Genomic DNA, 18,599 nt, shown 5'->3' with positions numbered 1-18,599 from the left:
ATGGACGGCCTACAGAGAACACAATCGCTAATGTAGTGCGTAAATTCGAACAAACTGGATCCGTAGCGGATATTGTGAAACCTGTGCATCATCGTAATGTGCGTTCGGCCGAAAATGTTGCTGCTGTTGTTGCCAGTGTGGAGGATGACCCGAATGTTTCGATTCCACGACGTGCTCAGCAATTGGGCTTGTCAAAAACATCTTTGTGGCGAATTTTGCATTTGGACTTGCACCTACATCCATATAAAGTCCAACTGGTACAAAAATTAGAGCGTGGTGACCATGGAATGCGTCGGTCTTACGTCGATTGGGTGAATGAACAACAGCAGCAAAATGATGAATTTTCGCATCAAATTTTCTTCAGCGATGAGGCATATAAATGTAGAATATAAATGTTATACAGTTATACAGGGCGGACACGATTATATAGTCTTCAATAATCACCTGTAAATCATCGAATCAAAAAAAAAAGTATTTATTTTTATACACATATTTTAATTTTTTTTTATTTTTTTTTTTATATAAAAGTAGAATTTATTTCTTGATTCATAAAATACCTTTCTCACATAAAAAATTCGAATTCTTTCAGTAGGTGATAGAGGATAATTTTAAATGAAAACAATCCTTCTACGAATATGTTGGAATTTCAACAATCACAAAGTTATTAGACTGTATCGCTCTCTGTTTGCCTTAAACTGGCTCTAATTCAAAAATAACACTACATAAAACAATTTTGTGGTGGATCCCATTTGAAAGATGAGAAAATTTGATGCAGGATAAAGTGGTGAAACTTCCAAATTAGAAGATTTAGGTAACCTTTAAGAAGTGAAAATTTAAAAGTTAGTGGTTTTTTAAGGTGTTAGTCCTAATTTTATCCAAAAAGTACATAAGGAACAGAATGTTAGAGCTCTTCAATCGCTCTACTATGCATTATTTGACACCCAACTTCTATTTCCTTTTAATTTTGCTGCAATATCATTCTAAACAATTCCTGGTGAATCTTTAACTAGAATCTAACAAATTCACTACACTGTACGCATAATCGCCAATTAACGTTGAAATATTTCAATTTCGCTTGAAATAAGTTATAGTTGAAATATAAAAATAATATTTTAGTATGGCCATACTAGATTAGATACTGCGTCACTATTGCGTTTTGCGTCGCTAAAATAAGCGTCACTATTGTATTTTGCGTCGCTAAAATGGCTATAACTCGGTAAATGATGAAGTTTTCGAAAAGTCCTTTCTAGGATTTGTGAAGGAAGGATTCAGACAATCCCCCTACGCGCGTTTTTCATGAATCTTGATAAGGGTAACTTCCACCTGAGTGATGTTGCTGCCAAATCAAGGGAATCTATAGTACATTACAGTATACAGATTTTGAACTGTTTCAGCTTTTGAGTCCGATTCAGCGCGCGAAATGTTAAAATGTGTTTTGGTCGCAATTCAGCTTCCTTTTTCCTCCGAAGTGATTTCGCTCTTGAACTTTGTATAAAGGAAACCCGTTGTGTGTGACATCAGCGAGAGAAGAGTCTGCCGACTGAGTATTACAAATCGCGAATGTCTTATTTATCCCCATTAAGCTAAAAACAGGCGGAACTAATTTGCAATATCTCCTCTCATTACAGTGTTCGTTTAAACAAACGCTGCATTTGCAGTTCTAGCGACCACTTTACGCACGCCTCATTCATATAAGAAATATACTTCGCGACTCCACTCTTTCCTTGGTATAGACGGCACAGATAGGTAAGCGCAGAAATGCACAGAACAAATATATGGAAAATGGTTTTTTTTGTCAATTTAAACCATATGCGGATTTCATCAAACAAACAAACAGTTCTCAGAGAACTACCAATACGATCGGTATGCAAATCATCAACATCCGTTAGCAGCAAAACTAGTTATTAACGTCGAAATTATTCCATTAAAAGTCACATGTTATCTGATATGGCACTCATACACAAGAACGTAGTCTTGAAGTAGGACTAGTTGATTCCAGTTAAATCCTGGAGGTTAAATTTCTTCAAACTGTGGAAAATTTTTATATGCGTTGGAGTACATTGACAAAGGAACACTAATCTGGGAAACACATACCAGTATTATATTGAGGTCCATTCCTGAATTGCCAGAGATTTGAAAAGGATTTGATTATATTCCGTCAATAAAGTTCTTCAAAAAAGTATTATGTATTATATATATAAATGGAGTAATGTATTTCAGTCTTTCTGGACTTTCTGTTTCTTATGGACTCGGAAACTACTGAACCGATCTTCATGAAAATTGGTATGTAAGGGTTTTTAGGGTCGAGGAAGGATCTTATGATAGTTCGAGACCTCTCCCCCTCTCTAAGGGGGGGGCTGCCATTCAAATGAAACGCAAATTTTTGCATTACTCGGGAATTAATCAAGCAAACGAAACCAAAGTTGGCATGTGAAGGTTTTTGGGGGCACAAAATGTTTTTATGGTGAATATACACTCATCCCCTCTCTCTAAGGTGTAGCTGCCATACAAATGAAACACAAACTTCTGCATAACTCGAGAAATAATCAAGTAAATTGAGCAAAATTTGGGATGTGAAGGTTTTTGGGTACGAGAAATGTTTCGATAATTCTGAAGGAAAATAGGATAATTCGGAAAATTCTACAATTACTGAGTGACAAGTCATTTGATGTTTGCGTTAACGAAATTGATCTTGGTTTAGAAGTGGAAATGGATTTTAATGTGATAAAACGCCCTCCTATATCGTCTTCTATTTATATCTATATCAATAAAAATGTAAGGCAAAATCTTTTGGTAAGCGGAAAACCCGAAGAATGGATGGTCCGATTTTAGCCTTCTTTATTTTGTTGTATTCATCTTTGTAATATTCACTGTATCAAACATGTATTCCATGCAACGGAGAAACATGTTATTTCCAAATGCTTGAAGAATCTTGAACCAGAATTGTGTCTGAAAATAATTTTATATTATAAGGACGATATTTTGTAGAAGTACTAGACAATTTATAGTAAAAGGAAATTGTAAAGGGTCAAAGGATAATCAATCAATGAAGAGTTCAGTGATTGGACTCACTAACGTTCACTTAGTAAGAAAACGTGGATGTTCGAAAGTATTCAAATCAAAAAATCTTTTTTGGGCGGGACGAAGTTCGTCGGGTCAACTAGTTGAATTAATAAAAATGAATGAACTTCATTTTTTCATCAATTAATGCTAGCATTCAAAATCACAAGGGGACTGACATTTTAGCAGATACTGAGATTCCAGTAACATTGACCATTGAACTTCTCTAAACTTAAATACAATTTAATTTTACTTCTGATCAGTTTTAATGATTCTGAACGCTAGAATTACACGATTTGATATTTTTTTCTTTTATTTAAACAACTAAGTACATGAACTACACAAATTACAAGGTTCAATTTGTGCTATAAAAACGATTCAAATCATGGCAGTTGGGTATAACTATTGAAACCGGCAAATAATTTAAATATTTCGAGTAAACATTTCCTGAATTACCGATACCTTCTCTCAGCTGCGTGAAGCAGGAATTAAACATCACAAAGATTTGTAAATGAACAAAGCCCGAGTCACGAAAACGTTTGCTCCTTATATCGGAGAAACATTTGGCGATAGTACATGGGGGGAAAAGTTGCAAGAGTTTTTTTTTTTCAAGTAAAATGCGTAGACAAATTTGATTGACTCCGTATGGCCTAGGTCTAGATCTGTCATTTTGATTTTCTTTCGTAATATATTAGTCTTAGTATTTGTGCTTACCGATATTTTTTTCAACACTGCCGGGGCGTGTCAAATTCTCAGTAGGATTTTTTCAAGGCACCCACATTACACCGTGCTTGTGCCGACGCTTTCAATTCAAATAAACACCGATGAAGTAGAACAAAAACAAACTTTGCTCCATGATATATGCAACCCTCCATACACCGGTTTGATGGAACATACTTTTGAGGTAAAATCTTATGCAATCAACTCGCCAGGACCTCACGCACACCCCGACGGCTTGATAGGGTCACATTGGAAGGAGCATTAAATGAACACTTAGGTTTGTGTTAACCGAGACCCACTTGAAGTCTGGCGACAACTCCTGTATGTCAGAACATAGAATCACCCACTTGATCGCACTAGCACCAGGAGGTTCGAGTTGCGAACATCTTCAAGCTGGAAAACAAGATAGTGCAATGTACCCAAACTTTAACTCTGAAATGTGTTTATTTCACCCATTACCATTACTATTTTTACTCCACAGAAATGGAACACAAAGCTCAATGTCGTCAATATTGAATTGCGTGGAGATGTTACCACGGATTGAAAACGGATTGCAGAATGCGAAATTCCGTTCCGATTCGATAGCCTTGGTGCGAACGGATTATTTCCATAGAATGCAGTTGCTATGCAAGCACACTGAAGGCATACTGAGCGAAGCAAATGGTTGGCAGGAAAGCGAAATAAAAAGACGGGTGGGTAATGTCGGGGACATAACCGGAGTGACGTAGGACTATACAAAGGGTACAGCTTTTGTTAAATATATATTTTAAATATATTGTTTTATTTTCTTCTCCTACGTTTATACCTACCTATCTACCTGAAAAATGGATTAGTTTACTGTTTACTCTTTATCAATATGTTGATGGTTCTGAGAAGAACCTTTGGTGTTTTGTTTTTGTTATCACTCGATATTCCCATCTTGTTCGGTTAAAACTTCCTGTTTAGCTGTTGCGTTTGCCACTCGCCACAGCTTTCACAGTTGGAAAATTTCTTCCATCCAGCTTGTGACATATTGTTCATTAAATTACATTTAATGCGACGTGCCGGAGAAACACTTTGCCACTCACTGAAACTAATTGTTGCCTTGATGAGCGCCGAACCGAAGCTGCTCTGTTCTTGATGCGGGTTTTCTGATTGTCGTGAGCAGCTTTGCAAGCCAACTCGAGCACTCCGACGGCCGAAACTCTATAATCGCTGTTAGGTATACTGGTGCTCCGGCACCAATCCGTTCGGCCTAGTTACCCTTGCGGAGCAATCAGTGAATGCGACCAACAGGGAACTGGAGACCTGCACGGTTCGAGTGAGACTTTGCCTTTCCCTCAACTTGTCCTCCTTTGTTACGTCCACGATGCCGATTTACGGGTTTACGGTTTGAAAGAAAATAAGATATTTTTTTGGGGTCCGCGTGTTTTATACTCTAGCGGTACACACTCACAGGATAGAGACAAATCGGCAGACTCAGTCAGAGGGGCGAGTCCAACGAGACGAACGAATGAGCGTTAAAAGGGAGCGATGGCAAAAAAATACATTCATTACGATTTGTTCGCTCGTTGGATTCACATGCAGGCTAAAAAGGGTCCTTTTCAGGATCACAAAATTATCTTCAATCTAAAGAGTTTATTGTTTTATTATCACTCGATATCTCCATCTTGTTCGGCTAAACCTTTCTGTTTAGCGATTGCATTTGCCACTCGCCACAGCTTTCACAGTTGGAAAATTTCTTCCCATCTAGCTTGTGACACATTTTACAGTAAATTACATTCAATTGCACGTCGCATTACCTCCACTCAGTATCGGATTGGAGGTAATTTTAACCTGTAATTGAACATTTGCGATACAAGTGGTACAGTGTCGACTTTCAATGTGGGGTCATAATTTTGACCTCGAACTCTATGTTTACAAAAATGTCCAACTAAATATGTCGCATTACAGGTCCGTCCAATTAGCTAAATGTCGAGATAAGTGTAAATTACTGTACTTTCAATCTAGGAGCAATTTAAGAATTGGTGAAAACCAATAAGCTCAGAACAACTGCCAAATTCACATACTTATCAGATCCTGGCAAACAAATTATGAAAAAATCAATTTGTGTTTTATTATTATTTTGGATATTATTTTAGAAAGCATTGAACTGTATTTCGTAAACTCTTTTTTGAAAGGTTTAATGGCCCTGATAAGCGCCGTATTTTATGGAATGGTTCCAATTTAGAAAACTTTGTACTCGTGGTTTTGAAAAAAAAAACCATTTCGAACGCCCTCGATGCCGCCTTGTTCTGGATTTGCCACCAAAGCAGTTTGTATAAAGAACAAACTTTTTTCTTCTGCTACCTGATGCCGTTTTGCGATTGCGTTTGCCACTCGCCACTCGCTGCAACTGCCTGTTGTCTTGATGTCCACCGAACCGAATGTGTTCTGTTCTGAATGCGGGTTTTCTTATCGTCGCGAGCAGCTTTGCCAGCTAACTCGATCACTTCGGCGGCCGAAACTATATAACGCCAGCTAGGTGGACTGGTACTAACGCGCTGGCTGGCTCGAAAATTACGCATGTGTGAGACTGCGACCAATGTTTCGTTAATTTTTTTCTTTTTACTTCCCAATCGTGCTTCATTCTATTTCGCTGCTGCTCTGGTTGCCCGTTTTGGTCGGTACGATTTGAGGAGCACAAAATGGACCAATCAAAAATGGGCACATAGTGCATTTTGACAATGCTTGATATTTCACAATTATTCAATTATTTATCTCAAGAAAAATGAAATGTTATTCGTTATGATAGATGCGTAGATATATTTCCTATCAATTGATTCAAAAACCTTTGCGATCTATTGAGAAATGCTCGAGTTATAAGCGTTCCAAATCTTGCATTTTTCCTACTTGTTCAGTGCCTAGATTTCCATTTCACCCCCTATATCTTCCGGTTAGACGTAGTCCTACGTAAAAAAAAATATTTTTTTTCTCAGATTAATGTACGCTGCTAGCTGCTCGCTTTCTAGAGGCGAACTCAACAGAAATCTCGAAATGAATCATTATTCAACGTAGACGTTTTTGTGACACGATGGAGTTGGGTGACGGTGATTTTTTTATGCCATTTGTTTTTATATTTAGGCTCATTGGCATTTTAGCTGCAACCGGGTTTCAATACATGTACAGTCTGTCCAACTTCTATGAGACCACCCTTATTCTATTTCGTTGCAATACAAACAGTTAGAAGTTCAACAATATATATTCATACATTATTGAATGCTTAGAATAGAGTATATTTAACGTCAATTTCGTTCAAAAGAGTTGTTTGTTTATTTATTGTGCTTAAATATGATAATTTCAGCTGTCCAGTTTCTATAAGACCAATTCAAAATTCATAAGTATTATCAATGAAAAATTCAAAACGATTGGCTGATTTACATCTCAATAATTGGTAACCTTGCCATTTCGACTAATAATCTTGAAAATTTGTGTTGGAATACTATTAACCAAATTCTGCTGAACGGATTTCTCGATGTTTTTCCATTTTTCTGAAATTGCGACCTCGAGCTCTTTAATCGTGGTGTAAAGTATTTCCTCAGTTGAAAATACGTAAACATTCGTTCACGCTCTGCGTTTGCACACACACATGTAAATCATACAGTGTACCAATACCTACACACTAGAATATAAATTGAAGCATTGTTTGTTTACAATGACAAAGCGGCAAGCGGCTTCCATTGTTCAGCAGACTGGACAGCGTTGATAGTTGTTATGATCATTGTTGTGTTATTAATAGTACAACCGCCCGATGGGAAAATATTACTCATCAGACAAAAACATGTCAGATGAAACAAAAGCAACTTAACTCAATGTTGAAGATGAGCGTCACCAAAATCGATAAGTATGTCATGGCACGCTTTGTGTTTCAGGTTCGTCTGATTATTAAGGAAGTATTCTTGTGTAGGCGCGAATTTTGGAAGTTTCTCGTTCTCCAAACAAATGAAAAAAATAATATTTTTACTATTCATTATTTTATTATTTGTCAAAAGTACAAGAATAATCAAAAGATGAAAAATTACCCCGATTCTGCATTTCGTTCGAGTTATGATTTCGCATTCTCTATTTCGAACGTTTTGTCAATTTAATGTTCGAAGAGAAACAGATCGAACGATATACACAAGCAACTTGTGCAGAATGCAGCATGGAATAGTATCAAGTCGTTCGAATTATTTCGAAGCGATCGAGAAACAGAATAGGGGTGAATATTAAAAATAGTTACAAGTCGGTTTCCATATAATACTTCTGTGATATCCTAGTGGTCCCTAAGCTTCTTCCCTCACAAAGTAGAGAAATGAAATTCTAGACGTACTTCGTTCAATAACTGATTGGCATTCGTGTAGCGCCATCTGTTATCAATTGCAAAGGTATGATTATAGAATTGGAAGGTAAGGGAATATTCGAAATTATTTCAATCAATTGTTTCAAAATTCTTGGCGGCACGACCTTCACCAGATCTGCTAATAATTGAATAAATGTATATATATAATTATGTTTTTGATTTTGTCTCGAAAATCGCCGCAAACTTTTCGGGCAGTTTTTAGATTTTAAAAAAGTTGTTAAAATTAAACGATTGAACGTCGAAGTCAAATTGCCAAAAAAATAACATTGCTAACAGCTCACAATCCTATCTCAATCTTACTCAATCAATCAATTGAAATAGTTAGCTTTAATACTATTGAACATAACGCACACATACCGTTAAGTGAAATATGCTGCATCAATCCTTCACAATCCTGCGCTCTGTGAAGATACCTAAAACGAGATAACAAGAAACATAGATAAGTATAAAGTGAAAGTCGGTGTCGCTGCGAAATGAATGCCTGCTCAAATGCTAATCAATAAGCTCTATCAATCTTGTCAAAGTTTACGAGTATTATGCGACACGAAACATTTTGTCGGCAGAACCCTCCCAAACCTGCCCCACGGTGGGCCAACACAACCCACCCAAATCACAACATTTGTTTTCGAGTAGCGCAAGCACTGCTGCTGCTGCTGCAATCCATTTTCGATGGGGGAAAACCGGAAGTTTGTTACATTGGACACCCTCTCCTGCCATCCCTCCCCCTTCGATGAATCGCAAAAATTCCACCTAGCGAAATTCTCAGCGCTTACATTCCCGCACACGCAGGCAGGCAACCGGGGAGCAGAGTGAGTTTATGTCAGCAAACACGCCTTCTCTCCCAGCCGTCAGATAGATCATCATCCACTGGAGGCTAGGAATTCATGTTGTTTTCTTGCCACAGGGTACGAACTGTGTGTACCTTCCCCGAGCCTTCTAATTTCGTGAAGGTCGGTTCTGCTCTTGTTATTGCTGTCACACGCACACCACAAATACCGCTACCAGGAGGACCCAAATTGGCCCAAAACTTGGGGGGCTCGCCTTCTGCGTATCACCTATACAAACTCCCACACAACAAAGCCTGAGAAGTGCCATGCTGGTGGGGGCCACACTGCCTTCGCTAAATTTCACTCCCCAATCTCTGCCCTCCCAGGTAGCACAGATAGGGAGTGAAATTCTAAGAAAACGGATAGACAACGCTCGACGGTAACCACCGCAATGGTTTACAAAGTTCATTTCACCAACACGATGCTGTGCGTCTGCTTACGGCGTTTGCGAGGGGTATTTGGAGGGGGGGAGGCATTTCGAGTGTTTTACTTGGAAGAAAGAGGGCTACGCATGATTGTCTTCGAATTTGCACAGTTGATTTACGGTGGATATCATTTGCGAATGCCACAAGAAGACGCTCTCTCTGATTGTGTTACTTTGGTTCTCAGGGAGACCTAATTATGTGCTGAACAAGTGGTGTCAACGGTAGCAGTCCTCGAGTTGGAATTCGATTAATTTTCAGGGTTGGGGCTTCAAGAAGTTGGCTCTCTCCGAGATTATAACTCAAAAAATGTGGATGTTCTTTCTAATTAAATGGACTAACGTTCCGAAGGAAACATCAGATCCTCAACATACTTTACCTCGCGTATTTTTTAGATTCCGGTGATATACCACTCGCTTTGATTGTATTTATGATTTGTTTATTCAAATGGGTACAGATTTCTCCGGAAAAAGAGCCCTGCCTTCTGATGGTTGTCAAACTTGGATGTCACCCTAAAACGGATGCTCAACCTTCGAGTTAGTTGCCCCGTTTTACGTAACTACGCGAAATGTTCTCAAACCTCTTAACTTCGATATCTGGTAATGAGAATTGCTACCAATGTTGGGTGGTTCAGAAAAAATCATCCAAATCCCAATTACCTATGCATTATGCGTTACGGGTCAATAGTTCAACAGAACGGAGATTCTTATATAAACTTAATAACAGCTCAATGATTAGCAAAACCGGCAGTTTACACAATGTTGCCAACTATCGAAAAATTTCGATTCTCTGTTGCTTAGGAAGAATTTTCGGATCTTCATTGCATAATATCATGCTAAATGCATCCGGACCAATTATTATTCCTTCGAGAATTGTTAGACCGGCCAGAACAACTATTTAAATTCGACGTCCAACATGAACATGAACATGAACAACATGTCCCGTTATACAGAGTCTTTCAGATTAAACGTTTACGCAAAAAAAATCCAATAGCTCCTCATAATTTTTTCCCTCCTTCGATGGTACCACTGCATTTTCTACTTCGGTACGATAATATTCGGCTACTCGTTCAGTCTGATCGGATGGTTTTAAGTGTCAAGATGTAATTTTCAAGAACGTGTATTTTTAGCGAAATTGTATTACTCGAGCAGCCGAAGCCTTAACCGTTTGAATACGGGGGAGCGCGATAGCGCTCCTTTTGTTGTATGCGAAAAGTGCGGGGAGCGCGATAGCGCTCTTCTTGTTCTACGTTATTATTTCTGACTTAGCACCTCTTAGCACACTTTACAGACCGCTCACGAGATTTCTCGTTTTCGTATTCCTTCTTCACGGACTTGTGTGAAATTAGCGGACAAAATTTTTTGTTGCGTGCAAGTTTCTGTTCAACGTCTTGGTGGATTTAATGAATAATGAATTATTTCAGTTGAAATAAATTGATTGTTTATCAAGTAACAACCTTCAAAATTATGCGCATTAGATAGAGAATTGAATCATTCATCTTTCCACTTAAGTCATTTTGACGTAGGACTACGTCTTTCGTTTCTATACTGAGGTGTAAGTTCAGAGTTTCGAAAACGAAAGCGTTACGCCGGAGAACGAGATTTTGAGCATTAATAGCTCCTAAACAACTGAACGAAATGGTATGATAAACACTTCATTCAAAAGATAAAATTTCTACGCGTTCTATGCTTGTTACTTTTGACGTAGGACTACGTCTAACCGGAAGATATAGGGGGTGAAATGGAAATCTAGACACTGAACAAGTAGGAAAAAATGCAATATTTGGAACGCTTATAACTCGAGCGTTTCTCAATAGATCGCAAAGGTTTTTGCATCAATTGATAGGAAATATATCTACGCATCTATCATAACGAATAACATTTCATTTTTTATGAGATAAATAATTGAATAATTGTGAAATATCAAGCATTGTCAAAATGCCCTATGTGCCCATTTTTGATTGGTCCATTTTGTGCTCCTCAAATCGTACCGACCAAAACGGGCAACCAGAGCAGCAGCGAAATAGAATGAAGCACGATTGGGAAGGAAAAAGAAAAAAATGAACGAAACATTGGTCACAGTCTCACACATGCGTAATTCTCGAGCCAGCCAGTCAGCTTAAAAATCCCCGCTCCGCTGCCGTAACGATCATTCTCATTCAAACCGTACACCACATCGGTTCGCATCACAACACATCAACAAACCAACCCAAGCAGCCATGTCTGGACATGGTAAAGGAGGAAAAGTGAAGGGAAAGGCAAAATCCCGCTCGAACCGTGTTGATCTGGAGTTTCCCGCAAGGGTAGCTAGGCCGAGCGCGTTAGTACCAGTGCACCAGTCCACCTAGCCGGCGTTATATAGTTTCGGCAGCCGAAGTGATCGAGTTGGCTGGTAAAGCTGCTCGCGACGATAAGAAAAACCACATTCAGAACAGAACACATCTAGACAACAACAGGCAGTTGCAGCGAGTGGCGGGTGGCAAACGCAATCGCAAAACGGCAGCAGGTAGCAGAAGAAAAAAGTTTGTTCTTTATACAAACTGCTTTGGTGGCAAATCCAGAACAAGGCGGCATCGAGGGCGTTCGAAATGGTTTTTTTCAAAACCACGAGTACTAAGTTTTCTAAATTGGAACCATTCCATAAAACAAGGCGCTTTTCAGGGCCATTAAACCTTCCAAAAAAGAGTTTATGAAATACAGTTTAATGCTTTCTAAAACAATATCCAAAATAATAATAAAACACAAATTGATTTTTTCATAATTTGTTTGCCAGGATATGATGAGTATGTGAATTTGGCAGTTGTTCTGAGCTTATTGATTTTCACCAATTCTTAAATTGCTTCTAGATTGATTGATTTTTACAGTAATTTACACTTATCTCGACATTCAGCTAATTGGACGGACCTGTAATGCGAGATATTTAGTTGGACATTTTTGTAAACATAGAGTTCGGGGTCCAAATTATGACCCCACATTGAAAGTCGACACTGTACCACTGTCATCGCAAATGTTCAATTACAGGTTAACATTATCTCCAATCCGACACTGAGTGGTGGTAATGCGACGTGCCATTGAATGTAGTTTACTGTAAAATATGTCACAAGCTGGATGGGAAGAAATTTTCCAACTGTGAAAGCTGTGGCGAGTGGCAAACGCAATCGCTAAACAGAAAGGTTTAGCCGAACAAGATGGGGATATCGAGTGATAACAAGACAATAAACTCTTTAGATTGAAGATAATTTTGTGTTCCATTTTAATTTTTTTGTGTTTCATTTGTATTGCAGCCCCCCCTTAGAGAGGGGGGAGGGGTCTCAAAATATCACGAAAATCTTCCCCGGCCCCAAAAACTCCTACATACCAATTTTCATGTCGATCGGTTCAGTAGTTTCCGAGTCTATAAGAATCAGACAGACACCCTCGGCATGTCGTATTAAATGTAAATTACTGTATTTTATTGTTATTTATGTTCGCATCATAAGCAACGAACACACATTTTCCACTTACAAAAGTATTCACGAAATTATTGCCCAGCAAACATTGAATCGTATAACCTACGTATATACAGCATTATATATCCCATATTTGGATTGCATATGATGCGCCTAACTGACATATACATACAAAAGTGGAGGTGATATACATACCTGATATCTGCTTACGAATTGGTTTGGATGTATATACGACTTCTACTTGCATCTAGTACGACTATTGTCATACATATATACGATTTACTACAGACAACCAAAAAAAAAACCAATGGCGGAAAATGTTCGTGATAATTATAATAATAATTATAGATTTTTGTAAATACATGTATGTTTGGAATATTACGTTAAAAATTATTTTCAAGTCCAAATATGTCCGGTTTCAAGAAAAGTGAAAGTTAAAGTTTCCTTTTTTTATTTTTAACTTTTTAAAACGGAAGATCGATCTTTTGCGTTTTAATATACATAGTGACAAAAATAAATTAGTTCAACTACGTCATTCAGTTGCACTTAACTCAAAACTGTAAATATAAAAATATGAACTTGTCAAACCAAGCTGCCAAGCAATGCCAACCCAGCAAACATGAAATCATATAACTATCGTGTATATGGAGCATCGAATATCCTATGTTTTGGGTGGTATGTGATGCGCCCAAATAGCATATACAGTAATATACCATATACCTCTAAATCGAAATAACGAGGCACTACTCAGAGTCGCATTGGAGGTGATTATGACATGTAATTGGACATTCGCAATGACAGTGGTACAGTGTTGACGTCTGGTGGCGACTTTCAATCTGGGGCCATAATTTGAGTCTCAAACTCGATGTTTACAAAAATATTCAATCAGAGAAGAAAATGTCCAATTATTTCTGGCCCATTACAGGTCTATCCAATTAACTAGATGTCGAATAAGAGGTAACTTACTGTACATGCAAGGTTGTTAGGCAATATCTGTCTAAGTCTGGTGTCATACGAATATACGATTCATCACTGGCATAAAAAAATGGCGGAAAATATTAAAGTAAAATGTTCACCCCCGGGAATCACCATTTGTGTATGTATATAGAACCTTTTTAAATATTCATTTTGTAAAAATAGGAATTAATCAATATGATATGAGTGGTGGCGATGGTTATAAAATTGCTCCAATGGGATTTGAACTCCGGATGTTTGGATTATCAAGCCGCAACTATCTCGCACGGCTATCTGAAATATGATTCTAGGACAGTTAAAGCTCTTACATATGATACGAAAGAGTTGTAATCAGATACGCCATTCCTTATTGTCGATTGTGTTTTAGTGGAAATATCGCAACATTTCTATAGAAATGGTTAAATAAAGTTCAGTATTACATTGGAGGAGTATATAATGTATACTCCTATATATATATATATATATATATATATATATATATAATCTATACGATTTAATTTTTGCTGGGATGTATGTTTATCGCCGTTTGCATGTATGGGCTGGCTAGGCAATTTATATTACTCATACTTGTATGTTTGTGAATCCAAACCTAAGAATGAAATCAAATCATCAACCTTCATTAAACACCTCGTAGTAGAAATCTGTCAGTATGCATACACTCTCCTACGAAACATACTGGAAAAAATATATTCGTCGATGTAAACAAGCGTGCGAAGGCATTCTAAAGACATTATGAAACATGTGAAGACATTTCAGTATGATAGCATACGTGGGTTTTTGAGGGATATCATTTCTATGAAATTCTAACTGTTGGCCGAAAATATTGTTAAAAGAAGTAAGGTTTTTGTCTCAGTGTCATTCGCTTGCTTTTTCTTATCAGTGTCACTTGTTTATTTTTATTCTTTGTAATCAACGGAGACTTTTGTCTCTGGGCCATTCATTTATATCATATATATTCTCACCCGTTTACATCTAGTTTCGGGTGAATAAATCCATCTATAGCTATAGATCTCCCTAATGTAAACTCGCCATTACAGATTTCTTCCCGGTCTTTAAAGTGTTAACGTAGGATTTCGGCTTTCGGGGACATTTTTAAAAGATGACTTCGAATAAATGGATTTTCAACATGAATGAAGAATTTCAACGTTACTCGTCGTCGATCACTTCTTCTGGGGGTACGTGAAGGAACGTTGCTATGTTAATAAGCAACCAAATTTGGAGGAACTTCAAGAAGAAATAACTCGGATTTTCAACAGCATCGAAGTCGTAATGTTAGAGTTCTGCATGAAGAATTTTGTTCACCGTTTAAAACGCGTTATCGAAAAAGGGGTGGTCACATCGAAAATGTCCTAAAATAAGCTATATTTGCTTTTTTTTTAAATAAAAATCGGTTCACTTTTGTAGAAGAGATTTAAATTTGTTGCGTGAGTGTTTAATCTGGAAGACGCCGTACTACAAGAAATCCCGCATATTTTACCCCCGCACCAGTTGTGGTGCTACCGTAATCATCATTTCTAGACACAGGACTGCCTTATTTTAGTGCTTTAGTAAGTCAACAAACAATAATTGATCTACAGCAATCAGGGCTCGGTGTAGTCATATTCAACTGAGGATAGTCAGCTGACTATGGGAAAATTCTCCTCCGTATTCAGTGGGAAATGACTTTCGGCTTCTTCACGCAGTTTCTCTGCCAAAACGACTAAACAGTCAGTCGGGCGTTTAGTCGCTTTCCCCTTCTACCACTCGACTTTCTCATTTCATTCTTCCCCGTCAAATTCTCTCCATTGCATTTTGAAGTGACTTCTCCCAAAACGATTTTAATTAATGGTGTAACTACTTTTTTGCATCAGATTGTGTACGCGGGTGAGTAATTAGTGTCAGGGGGAAATGGAAGTATGGATTGAAGTCAGTTGAATGAAGAGCCAGATTTGTGTTCATTAGTCGCGTCAGTTAGAATAAGTATTGACTAGAATAATTCATCAGTCATCCATGCTCGCAACGCTCGTCAATTCATTTTCTAGTCACTTCACTTCCTGTTGACGGCGAATGCGGAAGTAATCCTAGTCGAAGCGAAGCTACTGAGAGTAGAGTGCATCTTCATTTTTCACCTTCGAAGATTTCGGCAGTGTACCCTTAGCTTCAAAGTCCCGAATCGCACTCAAATGATTTACGAATAATTCGATGAAGCTCGCGAGTGACGAGCAAATGCTCGTTCCTTACAAAGAAAAATAACCATTCTCACGTAATTCGTTTTCCGTCTATCAGAGATGAAAATGTAACACGTAACACGGTTGTGCAGTCGGAAGTATTCATCAATTGAAGTGCTTCGTGCTTTGCGCTCATAAAACTAAATCTCTCTAGGTCGTTACCCATAATAGCAAAGGCACACAAGAAAAATATGTTAAACATTCATGTCCCAATCATATCTACTCGAGTTGTGTTGTGACACATACCGGCTGTCAAACACTCGCTATCAACTAACTTTCAAACATCATTCGAGTGAACAGCTCAGTGGATGCTCACACGAATGTGAACGAATGTCACACTGACTGGTGTGTATGCATATTTCGTTCCGCCATATGTGGGTGCGCGTGTGTGTATGTGTGCTTTTTGCGCTTCCGTGAGGGTCGTATTCCATTTTCCATGAATTATTTTATTCCTTCCTAGATTTGGACAGAAATGAGGCACGACATGATGAAATGAAATAAAAAGAAATAACTTTCTGCCTACCATTGCCGTTGCTGCAGAAGATAAGATTAAAGTGCCATGATGTGAAATGCTGCGCCACGACGTAACGACGATGATTTTTCTTCCTGTGCAGACTTTGTCAAACATTCCACTTGCTGACAATCGGCTTTGGGCAAACAGATACATAGTGTGGTTTGAAGGAGCAGTGGTAGAAACATGTCCCCCCTAGAGATGGATGGGGCGGCGAAGCGATTGAGCTTTTTGTGGTGCAAGTCACGCGGCAAGAAGTTGTGATAAGCTTTTCTTTTGACGTAGGACTACGTCTTACATTAAGGGTGCCAAATCAGAAAAGAGATCACGTTTTTATGAAATAAAGTTAATGTTAATAACTATTTTTGCTGCGATCGGATTTTAACGATTTGCATACCAATAGAATCGGAAATTTTCTAAGATTTGTTTGATTTGCTATACATTACAATCCTATAGTCTGTATATGGTTTAATTTGATGAAAAATAGAAGCATTCCCATTTCCCCATACATTTGTTCTGTCCATTTGTGTACTTTCCCGAACAGAGCTGTCAATAACGATTAACTTATGCAACCGCTAAAATAGAAACAGTCGGAGACAAATGAATGGTTGGATTTAATGTCTCCGAAAATAAAGCAAAAGAAGAAGAAGAAAAATAGAAACAATGAAGAGGGATAGCGAAAAGAGGATATTTGGAAGTAATTACACCCAGGTTTTTTTACGCGGGGGATACGTACCTCGTAAAAAAAACCGTGTAAAAAAACCGCGTTAATTGGAAAATCCGCGTAAAAAACCGCGTTAATTGGAAAATCCGCGTAAAAAAAAAACGCGTTAATTGGAAAATCCGCGTAAAAAAAACCATGTCACCTAATGATAGATATCAAATGGGACTATCCTTACGTAGAACGGAAGTAAAAAGTTGATTGTTACTCGCTTCCGAAAACGCGTAGTTTTTTCCTGCAATTTCGTTGGTTACTGGTAGCTATAGTTCGGTTTTCCACACGAATGACGACATCTGCTGTTGCTAGAAGATTCCTTTGTGATGTGTACACTCTACTGCCGAGGCACGTGCAGTACCACTGTTGGACCGTCCAGAGCTAAGTAGACAGGGAAATCCATTCACGAATCGCTGCCCGTAAAAACCCCGCCCCGTTGTAAAGCCCGCTGAGCTTCCCGTTACCTAACACCTAAAATCCACATAAGAATCGTGATTATGTGCAGCACTAATTTCTTTCATAAGCGCTAAGCTCCGTTACAAGCACTAATTACCGTAATATGCTCTGAGGAAACATAAGAGAAAAATGTGAGCTGAGGGGGAGATGTGATATTGCACTTTTACGCGGGTACCGCAAAAAAAAACGTGTTAATTGGAAAATCCGCGTAAAAAAAACTGCGTTAATTAGAAAATCCGCGTGAAAAAACCGCGTTAATTGGAAAATCCGCGTAAAAAAAACTCGTAAAAAAACCACGCAAAAAAACGCGTAAAAAAACCTGGGTGTATTCTGTTCGTTTTGTGTTTTATATTTCGCCTTGAAGTTTATCGCTGCAACTTTGTGCATCTGTTAGACGCGTTTTTGATGCTTGTTGAATAGCGATGCCCGGAAGATACCTCTCGTTAAATACTCAGTGCAATACGTGTATTGATATAAAGAAACAAATTGCAACATATGACCAATTAGTGTATTGTTCTCGCGAAGGCAAGAAATAATCGTTGCTACTAGAAATGATTCTACAAAACCACGCAAGCCATCAAACCTTTCCAGGGTCCCCGAAACTTTTTACTAAAGATTTATTTATGAACTTTCGACGTATTCGCAAATAATAGCCGACCAACAAATTTAAAAAGAAAAAAAGTTGCGTAGTCCTACGTCCTAAGCGGTCGTGTCTCGGATACAACCCCTCGATTTTTATTTCTCGAAAGAAATACAGACACAGAAACACATCTTCGTGGTAATTGATATTTTGTGTTTCGGCGCAGACAGAGGCGCAAATGTTGATTTATTCGCAGTGTATAACTGTTTACACCAGTATAACTTCAGTATAAGTATAACTGTTTACACCAGATGGCAT

General features: G+C 38.2%; 1 protein-coding gene across 5 annotated transcripts in view; it reads right to left on the bottom strand.

Moving 5' to 3' along the window:
* The window catches only part of LOC129762868 (calcium/calmodulin-dependent protein kinase type II alpha chain), a 154,059-nt gene that overhangs the window by 32,363 nt on the left and 103,097 nt on the right, over nt 1–18,599 (bottom strand). For 4 of the 5 annotated variants that reach the window (XM_055761433.1, XM_055761434.1, XM_055761432.1 and 1 more), the window contains one exon: nt 8,498–8,553. The exons of the other annotated variant lie outside the window; for it this stretch is intronic. The gene's annotated coding sequence lies outside the window, so the exon portion shown is untranslated. The remainder of the gene's footprint in view (nt 1–8,497; nt 8,554–18,599) is intronic. 5 annotated transcript variants of the gene reach the window in all.

This window comes from Toxorhynchites rutilus, chromosome 1 (assembly GCF_029784135.1).
Source record: "Toxorhynchites rutilus septentrionalis strain SRP chromosome 1, ASM2978413v1, whole genome shotgun sequence".
Lineage (NCBI taxonomy): Eukaryota > Metazoa > Arthropoda > Insecta > Diptera > Culicidae > Toxorhynchites > Toxorhynchites rutilus.
Note: the sequence above shows the minus strand (reverse complement) of the source record. Positions and strands in the feature narration are given on the sequence as shown.